This window comes from Apostichopus japonicus, chromosome 4, assembly GCF_037975245.1.
Source record: "Apostichopus japonicus isolate 1M-3 chromosome 4, ASM3797524v1, whole genome shotgun sequence".
NCBI lineage: Eukaryota > Metazoa > Echinodermata > Holothuroidea > Aspidochirotida > Stichopodidae > Apostichopus > Apostichopus japonicus.
The window spans coordinates 21202887-21212706 of record NC_092564.1 but is presented as its reverse complement, the minus strand read 5'-3'; the positions used below and the strand labels follow the sequence as shown (position 1 = coordinate 21212706).

The 9820-nt window shown below is 39.6% G+C and overlaps 1 long non-coding RNA gene across 1 annotated transcript; it reads left to right on the top strand.

Moving 5' to 3' along the window:
* The first annotated feature begins 885 nt into the window (after nt 1-885).
* LOC139966808 (uncharacterized) lies at nt 886-5172 on the top strand. Its single transcript, XR_011792766.1, has 3 exons — nt 886-2076; nt 3134-3220; nt 3998-5172. It is a non-coding gene; the product is annotated as an uncharacterized lncRNA (long non-coding RNA).
* The last annotated feature ends 4648 nt before the right edge of the window (nt 5173-9820 follow it).

Genomic DNA, 9820 nt, shown 5'->3' with positions numbered 1-9820 from the left:
ACTCTCCCTATTACGCATGATGATTTCCCCCAACTAGTACGTAAATGTGTTTGCGTGCTTAGAGCAAGCAGACGACACCCGTTACCTAGCAATAACCGTGCCTGTAGCCTAACGTGATAGCTATATTCCCATCGAGCAGCCATAGGCTCTGTTCCATGGAGAATTTCGTGGTTGCACTGAACTAAACATTTCCCCACATTTCCCATTTCTACATTCACTTATAGCGTGTAGTAATAACGTTAGGCCATATGAGACAAAGCTTGCCCCTAGAGCTGTATTAATAAGTAAGACCTATTATGTAGAAAGCCTGCCTTCATTCAAGAGAATAAGGTTGAACGTTAGCATATTAGCACTATTTCGTAGGCCTGAAGTACCAGTACCTTCTTATGCCGTAGTTCCCATGTCCGAACCGACCAATCTTTCACGAAGTCACTAACACTGTTCTCGAACTGCTACAGAGAAATATCAGTTTAGTACCACCCTGGAACACATCACATGACCCTCCATACATGGTACCCGCGCACCCAATTGACATGAATCCTCCAGATTCATTTAACTCGTTGAATGTATGTATGGGTGTATGTATGTATGTATGTATATTAGATCCTCCTGCAAGCAGGAACTCGCGAAGATGCCTCAAAGTTGGCTTATCAAAGCCGCAAGCTGACCGAAGTCAGTATCTTACATTCATATTTAACGTCCATGATTATGAATTAAGAAAGTTAATTAAGAAATATTTATACATAATATTTATACATAATATTTATACAAATATTTATACATAATTAAGAAAGTTATTGTGTTTTTTTTTTTTAAATCGATTGATTTGAGTTATGGACTTATAGGTCAGGTTAGAACCACCAGAAAGGATCCTCTGACACGTTGTATAACTCTGATATCGGTAACAAATCCGATTTCTTGACCAAAAGTGGCCACGATACGGACCTTTCCTAAACGGGCGGTATAAGCTTATGTGTGTAATGATCAAAAAAAGTGATCTAAAACATTTTATTTACAAATCGATTAATTTGAGTTATCGACCTAGGTCCGGTTAGAACCACATTAAAGTAAAATGGTTATTCTTTCACATGGTATATCTCTGATATCGGTAACAAACGGCCCATAACAAAGCTCCCGGGGTTATTCTATACTTGAAAGGAAACCTTGATATTTTATCGTCTAGAGACCCTTTCATTCTCTTCACCCTTTGTTTGAAAGTTTGGACTGTACCTTCTTCTAGTCCATTTGATGACGGGTGATAAGGAGCGGGAGTCACATTTTGATGCGATTCTGCGTACAGAATTTCTTAAATTCTTGACTTACAAAACAGCGCCATTATCACTAACCAGAATACCTGGAACGCCAAATTGACCAAACTATTCCTTAGATATTGGATAGTCGTTCCACTAGTGCCCGAGTTCATATTATGCACTTGTATCCATTTTTTGGAATGAGCGTCAACAATTAGTAAAAACATATGACCCTTAAAGGTCAAGTGACACGTAACAGATTTCCTTCAAACTTGCACAAATTGAAAAGCTACATATCAAAACCCTATATTCCAAATTTGGAGTTCCACAATTGTTTCTTTGCTGTTTTAATTAAGTTAATAACCAAACTAATTCCGTAAGATAATGACGTCACGGGGAACCGCCAATGTTACCAAAACTAGGTATGCCTAATATGCTAACCGAGATCAAAGCCGTAAACAATACGTCACGAACAGTAAACAAAATATCATATGAGAATGGGTGCACAACAGTACAAGAAAGTTTCGTGTTCGTCAAACACTGTATACAGCGATAGCTTAGTACCAGTGCGCTCAGCTAGCCTAGCTGCCTATAACTTAGTAAAGATTGACTTGGACCTTCGAGCGAATCTTATGTGTGCAGTGCGCCCGTCACCAGTTAAAGTTTCGATTCCTATCGCCTATCCGCGCAACTTGGACTTGGAACACCAACAGCTCGCCGTCTACAAGACAATGCCGTTCCTTCTCTATTTGGAGAAAGTATCTTCAAATCTCCAGGAGATATAGAAACAAGTAGACCAGTAGTTGCGAAGCTGGATCGGGAAAGAGTAAGTGTATTTTCTGGCCTAGGCCTACTACAACAAGGACTAACTTGGGGTGTTACTAAAACGAATGACAATTGCGTTACACATAACGAATGACAATATGTTGTACACACTAAAAAAATGCGTTGACTAAAACGAATGACAGTAACGACAGCACAGACATTTGCTTCAACCGGATATCACAGTTCAGATTTCGTGGGTATCTAGATCTAGTAAAGTACGGACAAGATAAAAAACGCACCTTATAGTAAGCGAAATTGTAAGTCTGATTTAAAAAAAAAAATTAAACGTCATTTTTCCGATATTAATTGTTAGAAACTAACAATACTATAATCTTGAAACGGCTTCAGATATATTTCTATATAAATCTACAGAGGTAAAAAACACAGCACTCAAGCGCATTCTCACACACAAACTTTCCCTGTGGTTTCTATCCGTAAATTACACCAAAACCCTGCAACCACGTAACATGCGATTTTCCTCAAATCATTTTTGCACAGAAAACCAATAACCGCATTTACTCCACTCCGTTAATCATTCTATCTCCACTCAACACTGTCCTTCGTTGTCATTCGCTGTCATTCGCAAATGATAATTAACCCTGTACAAAGTCAATTGTCATTCGGTCATTCGCTGTCATTCGTTTTAGTTTGTCCCCTAACTTGGTATTATTACTAACTTACAGTAGGCTAATTCTTATAATTTCGTTCAGTTAGTTAGGCCCTAAATTAGGTACGGCGACGATAAAGTTAGGCGTAGGCTAGAGCTATATTAACTTTTATCTGTGGTACATCATGAAAAATCCAGAATAACAAGCATCAGATGTTTACATGTCATTTTGCCCAATATTATAATGTGCTCCCACCTATCTACTCAGAGTCATAGCTCATACTGTATGTTGCACAGTAAATGACATCCTTATATTTTGCCATTTTTGTTGGTAGGGCTGCAATTTTTGTTACAAGAGAAAACGCTTGTGACAGGTGCTTTCAAACATATCAAACTGCTTTCTTAAATGAACTTTCATAACTTCCTTGTTATTTTCTTTCCAAATTTTCAGTACTTAGATTAATCTAGAAGCTGTTCCCCAACCAACTGCAGTGAAAATAAAGGCAGGATTCTGCAGAATGTACATCTCCATCTAAAGGTAGCATGATCTTATAGACATGTGCTTGTAATTACCGAAAAACAGTTGGGAAATGGGGGAGGGGAGGGTGGTGACAGGCATTAAAGATTTAAGTAGTCAGTTTTGAACGGGATACAAGGAATCTCCACCAGTAAAACATTGAGGCATGTATATAAGGGGCAGGCTACCAGACAAAAAGGAGGCAGCAGTATTACGGCCGAAAGGTCCCCATAAATAGGCATTAATAGAGTGATGGATGGGGAGGGGGGGTGAGGGAGAAAATGTGGTAGAGAAGTGTAAGCTAGGGTAATACAAGGAAGAATGGAAAACTTTCATACATCTATAGAGTATTCTATAGCAGAAGTGAGTACAGGGGCCAAAATTTTAGAAACAGTACTCGTTGAAAGCAAAATAGCAATTAAAACCGCACGTCGGGCAGGCTGACTATGGGATAATATACATTGTATTTTATCCATCATATCCGCCTGCCTGACGAGAGTGGTTGAGGAGGCTATACCTGATGGCTTCACAGGAAAATATAAAGGCTACATCTATAGTTACTGAGAGAAGGGAGATTACATTGTAGTTATAATATATGAAACCAAGCTGAAGTCATTTGCAATGCTGAAGTCATTTGCAATGCTCATGGTGTGAGTGGCCCATATTTTTGCAGCCACATAAAGCAGGAGGATATGCTCCCTTCAGAAAAGATAAATGAACCATCTAGGCAGCTGACCCCTGTCCAAGAGCAGGCTACTGTATGTGTGTGGTATAATAAGCATTTATTCTAATTTTCAGTGAATGTAACACATGTAGAAGTCCAGTGTTCACTGGTCCCCCTACCACCATTGAAGTTGCTGACTGGACCAACAGAGACAAGAACACCATCAAAGCAACCAGGGCCATCTCACAGTGGCGATGATGGTCCGTCTGCTGCTGTGGCATCCACATCGGGATACACCGAAAAACCGCCAGGTAGTCCGGACTACACTCCATCAGTTAACTCATCTGAACATGACAAAGATGACGCTTCAAGGTAATTTTCAAGATTGATAGTAGATCAGTCTGGAAAATCAATTGGTGCCATAACTTTCTGGAAAGAGGATCATTATTAATTTTGACACCAACACTGTGGGGCAGTCTGGAATGTGTGGTGAGGCCATCAGTCTTTACTTCAATTAGCATATACATACTGTATCTGGTAGAGTTGTCACAGCTGTATGTGAACAAGAAATAAAGGCACAAACAAGTAGTTGGATTTAACAGAGTATATTATATCTTCACTTGGCTGGATATCTGCTACTGAATACAAATGGTGAAAGTTGCATCTTATACACTCTTTTACCATGGATTACAAGGGGATGGGACAGGATGTTACTCTGTCCACATGTTTACTTTACTACATAAACAGTGGTTAAGCTACTGAACCCTGTTTCTATAAAACTTTGCAGAAATGATACTATGACTTGGCATAAACAGTCCACATTCTCACAGTCTTGATAATTTAAATCCTTCATACTGTTCAGATGGTAAAGCTTCTCTAATCCTCCTTACTGCATAGGATGGGAGAACAACACAAATCTCCTTCCCTAAAAACTGCTAGCTCATCCGTGCAAGTTGTCTGTATGCTGTGTGTCTGTATTTCCTGTAAAATAATCATATGAAAACCAGCTATAAAAGATGAAGACACACAAAAGCTTGGTAGCCATCTGGGGACGTCAATTTTAAAATAAATTTCTATATGATTTCCAGAATTTGCTTGGCCCCTAAATCTGCCTCCCCTAAAGTAAGCCTAGCTATGCCATTTATACAAACTGATCATTGTATCTCGGGGACTAAAATTTGTAAATGGATCGTGCACAAGCATGGTGGACATTTTTTGTGTGGCATTTGGTTCCATGGCTCAGTGTTAATGACTACTATGTCAGTCAGCATGATAAGGGTTAACCTCAAGGGCATTACACCAGTTTTTGGACAAAATGACCTAATCAGAAGCAGGTTTTGAACATGGTGCACAAATTTTCTTGATCAAATCTATATCTTAATGTTATTCCTTTCACAACGAAACAAAACTAAACTATGAATACACCCTCTGTATCAAGGGCGTAGGAACCGGGGGGCTGGGGGGGGGCGCCAGCCCCCCAGTGAAAAATGTGGCGGGCGGAAGTATCATTCCGCCCCCCGCTTCGCAAGTCAGAACCCCTTTTTCATTTCCAAATGAGAAAAAAAAAAATCATTTGGAGCACCAAATTGCATCTAAGGCCAGGTGAAAATACAAAATTAAGTTTACAAAGTGGAGTGGGTGTTGAAGTGTGCTATATTGCACCAAATTGCATCTGAGGCTACCTGGAAATGGAAAAAATTCCAAAGGGGAGAGGGACACCTCTCCCCTTAGACCCATAGACGTATGAGGCGGGGGCAGACTGCCCCCTTAATTTCCAGAGGACAAGAAATTCGGGCAAAAGTCCTGAAAAATTCGGGCAGCCTAAGAGGAGAATTTTATATATATATATATAAATATGCAGTAGCTTGCCCGGATCTTTTTCAATTTTTTGCCCGACAATTCCATGTTTACTTTATTTAGCATCATGATGCCCGAATATTTCCGTGTAACACCACCGTAAGCGCAGCTCATCTTGGCTACCACGATTATTTTTTATAACTAGTCAACTGTACACCTGGACATTTCCGACATGAGTGTATATAAGAAACATTTTCTTTTTCATGGATGGTAAGGGGTGGGGGCCTACAAGCCTAGAAGTACAGGTTTATCATATTCTTTGTTATATTTTGTACTTTTTTGTGAGACAAATTGCAGTCTCACCTGACACAGCGACATTATCCCGCCTACGTGTCGATCGTTGAACAATGTATGTTTTTCTGGAGGTAGCTGAGTACTGTGTTAAAATAATAAATACGGTAACTAAATAGGAGCTTAAAAAATAAACTGTCCTATTTTTCCCCTTCAAAGTGATGTTACCATTTTTCTTCTTCTAATTTACCAAATTTTTGGGGAAGTGTAAATTTCTAAAACGTGAGATTATAAAATAAAGAATGTTTAGATGCAACTTGCAAGGCCTCAGAAGTGCCATTTCCTGCAATCTGAGAGGCATTTCTTGCCAAAAATTTACTTGTACGCTACGCGCCAACCGATGGTGGCGCTCCGCTTAGATAGTGTAACGGGAACTTTCGTGCACAAAAATTTCTGCCCCCCAAACTGAAATGGTCCATACGCCTATGCTTAGACCCCTCCCCAGACCGGCCATCAGTCTTCAGCCCCCCCCCCCCCACTCAAAAGTACCTTCCTACGCCACTGCTCTGTTTTGTTACATCTTTCAACAGCAGGTCAGAGCAATGAATAAAGGTATACAACAAAAATAATGTATTCTATACTTACTCTTGGATCCTGTTTTCCTGTGCACGTCCACCATACTGTTGACGGTACATGTAGTAGGCTGTCTGAAGAAACAATGGGTTCAGGCACATAGCTTCAAAACCTGGGTGTAAGGTGATGCATGCAGCACCTTCTTCATCCATCACAGTCCTTACTTATCTTTTTCGCTGAAGCATCTACACTCCCTTGATGTAGGCATCACAGCACATTGGCCACAATGACACCTGTAAACAATACAAACCAGTTCAAATAATAAAGAGTCAATTCAATGACTTCATACCAACCTCAATTATTGGGGCATACTGTACTAACATGTCAAAATAGAAAAGGGGCACCTCTGAAGGGCAATCTACCGTTGAAGCTCCTTACAAGTAACATCACTAGTAAGGAGGGGGTAGCCTCTTCTTAGAAGTCTTGCCTCTGTTGGGACAATGCTGCAAAGGAAAATAAAACAGGCCGATGTTGCCTCGTTTCCAACTCTTTCCCACTTCTGAATCCATTCCCTAGATAGAGAAAATCTGGTTATGAAATTAGCTCAAGCGGAAATGACAAAAAGCTGAATCTATTACGTAATAGTACTTTTTACCGATTTCTACCCCTTTGGAGACGGAAAAAAATCGCGGTGTTGGGTTTTTGTTAATGTAAGAATTGTTAAGTTTAATATTATGTAAAGTCAAGTCTACGTTGTCGCTTGACCTTTAAGTTGGGGTATATTTAGTGTTAGTTGCTAGGCAGAATCTATGCCGAATTTGTAGGTTGTTTCAGGGACTTAGATTATTTTTGGCTTGTGCAGAGAATCGAGTTATGCACTCTGCAGCTGCGCTGCGTATATGGCAAGCCACGTGGGACAAACACTGCATAATATATCCGCGTATTAATTGGAATTTATACGCGTATTAATTGGAATATATACGCGTATATATTATTAGCCAATCACATGGCTTAAATATATCCGCGTATTAATTCGAATATATACACGTATTAATTCGAATATATAAGCGCATTAATTCGAATATATACACGTATTAAATAAAATACATATGGTGATTAAATCCAATATATGCACGGATTAATTAGAATATACACGAAAAAACATTTCCGCTCTTGCTGTGTACATTTACCAACGATAAATGTTTTGGCGGGCTCGCGAGATCGCCTCAAAAAGCGAAACTTTACACATGTACAACACATGTATATTCGAATTAATACGCGTATATATTCGAATTAATACGCGGATATATTATACGGTGTTTGTCCCACATGGCTTGCCATATGCGTAACTGCTTGTGCCTGCATGCATTCTGCAGCTGCGCTCCGTAACTGCTTGTGCCTGCGCAAGGTCGTCGCAGCGTATGGTTCGCGGGCTGACGAACCTCATCGTTAGCTGCGCTGCGTTGTCCTTACGCGTACGCTGCGTCGCCCTTGAGGCTGTACCGATATTTAGCCTGCGTTGTGCCTGCGTTGTCTTCGACGCAGCGCCTAGTTTGCATTGACAGGGCTAGTTAATGTACGCCACCCTTGTTATTGTGTTTAGGTTTTATTGTATTACTATCTGTATATGTTATTTGTTTATTATACTTTACGAAAGATGTACGGCAGGTACATTGTTTATCTAATTATACTTTTTGAACTCTTAATGCACTGTTAGTGTACTTCTTTTCAACGGTGTCCTCGAGTCTCTTCTACAACCCCCTTCCTCAATTGCCAACTGGGTACTTCACCATACCACCGAAGCGGAAAGCGTTACAATATATATATATATATATATATATATATATATATATATATATATATATATATATATATATATATATATATATATATATGCGGTCCGTCTAGCTATTCATTTCGAAAAAAAGTAAAAACTACTTTCGGTCATATATAGTAACAAATTGTGACACGGTTAGAAAGGCGCCTTGCGAGGAATTTGCCAAGGGAGGGGCAAAGCTTGTAGGCAAACTATCTAAGCGTAGCGCCACCATAGGTTGGCGCGAAGCGCAAAAGAAAATTTTGGCCGAAAATGCCTCCCAGATCGCTGGAAATGGCACTTTCCAGGCCTTGTAAGTTGCATCTAAGCATTTTCTATTTTGAAATTACTAGCGATAACATAAAAAAATACAAAAAAATGCTAAAACAAAACTATGCCACCAAATATTGGGGGGATATTAGATACTATATCCCCCACCTAAAATATTGGGGGGACATGTCCCCTCGTCCCCCCATGATCGCCGCCCATGGCTGTTACAATAACATGATATTGCATGATAAACACAGGTCAGTCTACTGTACGTGGCTATACACACCTTCATAAAAAATAATAGGGGTCTTGTAGTCAACGGTTATGAATCCACACCAAGTATTAGAGGTATCCACGATTTTCATCGTTTGATATCATGTAAAAGGTTTTCCAGAGTTTTACCTCTGGTGACCTATAGGAGATTTGACCTCACAAGCAATAGGATTATTGTAATCAATATGGCAAATCCATTTGCCATGTATGAATAGTATCCATGATTTCTACCATTAGAACAAGTTGTCATGGTTTTCAGGCCTCGACGATATTTTTTAAAAGAACTAGCTATTTGGTGACCGTGACTAAAAATCTACTCGCCAAATTCCCGACTCGCCACTAGGCCTCTGATTGTTCTTCAAGTCTCCAAAGTACAGATCTGCAACATCAATACTTTCTATGAACAAAGGTTAGGCACTTAGGCAGATGCATGGTGCTACGTTATTGCGCATTAGAAAGTCATGATTCTTTGCAGCATGACTTTTTTTCCCCACCAAAAGTAAGTGTTGAACAAAGTAAAACATGACGCAAAATTATAAATAAGCAGCAAGGCCTACTGTAATGTCTTAAACAATTAAAGTAAAACGTCTGTAAAACACCCTAAAAAGAAAGCTTGGCTTCTGTTACATTATGGCTCCTATAGTACTAGGTATATTTTATATACAGTAGCTAGGTGTGCGCGAGTCCTAAGACTATACAGTACCAATTACTGCTACTTTGAACCACTACTAGATTAGCGCGACTTCTACATTTGCCCCGTTATTTATCTTGCCTTTAGCTGCAGAGTGATGCGCGAAAAAATATCGCTATTACTCCATTACACTGCCTAAATCAAAGCGATATTTTACGCAATGAAAATCTGAGGTTGTAAGAGCATCTATCTTTCAAAAATCCTAGCAGCAACAACAGCAAACTTGTCTCAAAACTCCTTAAATTG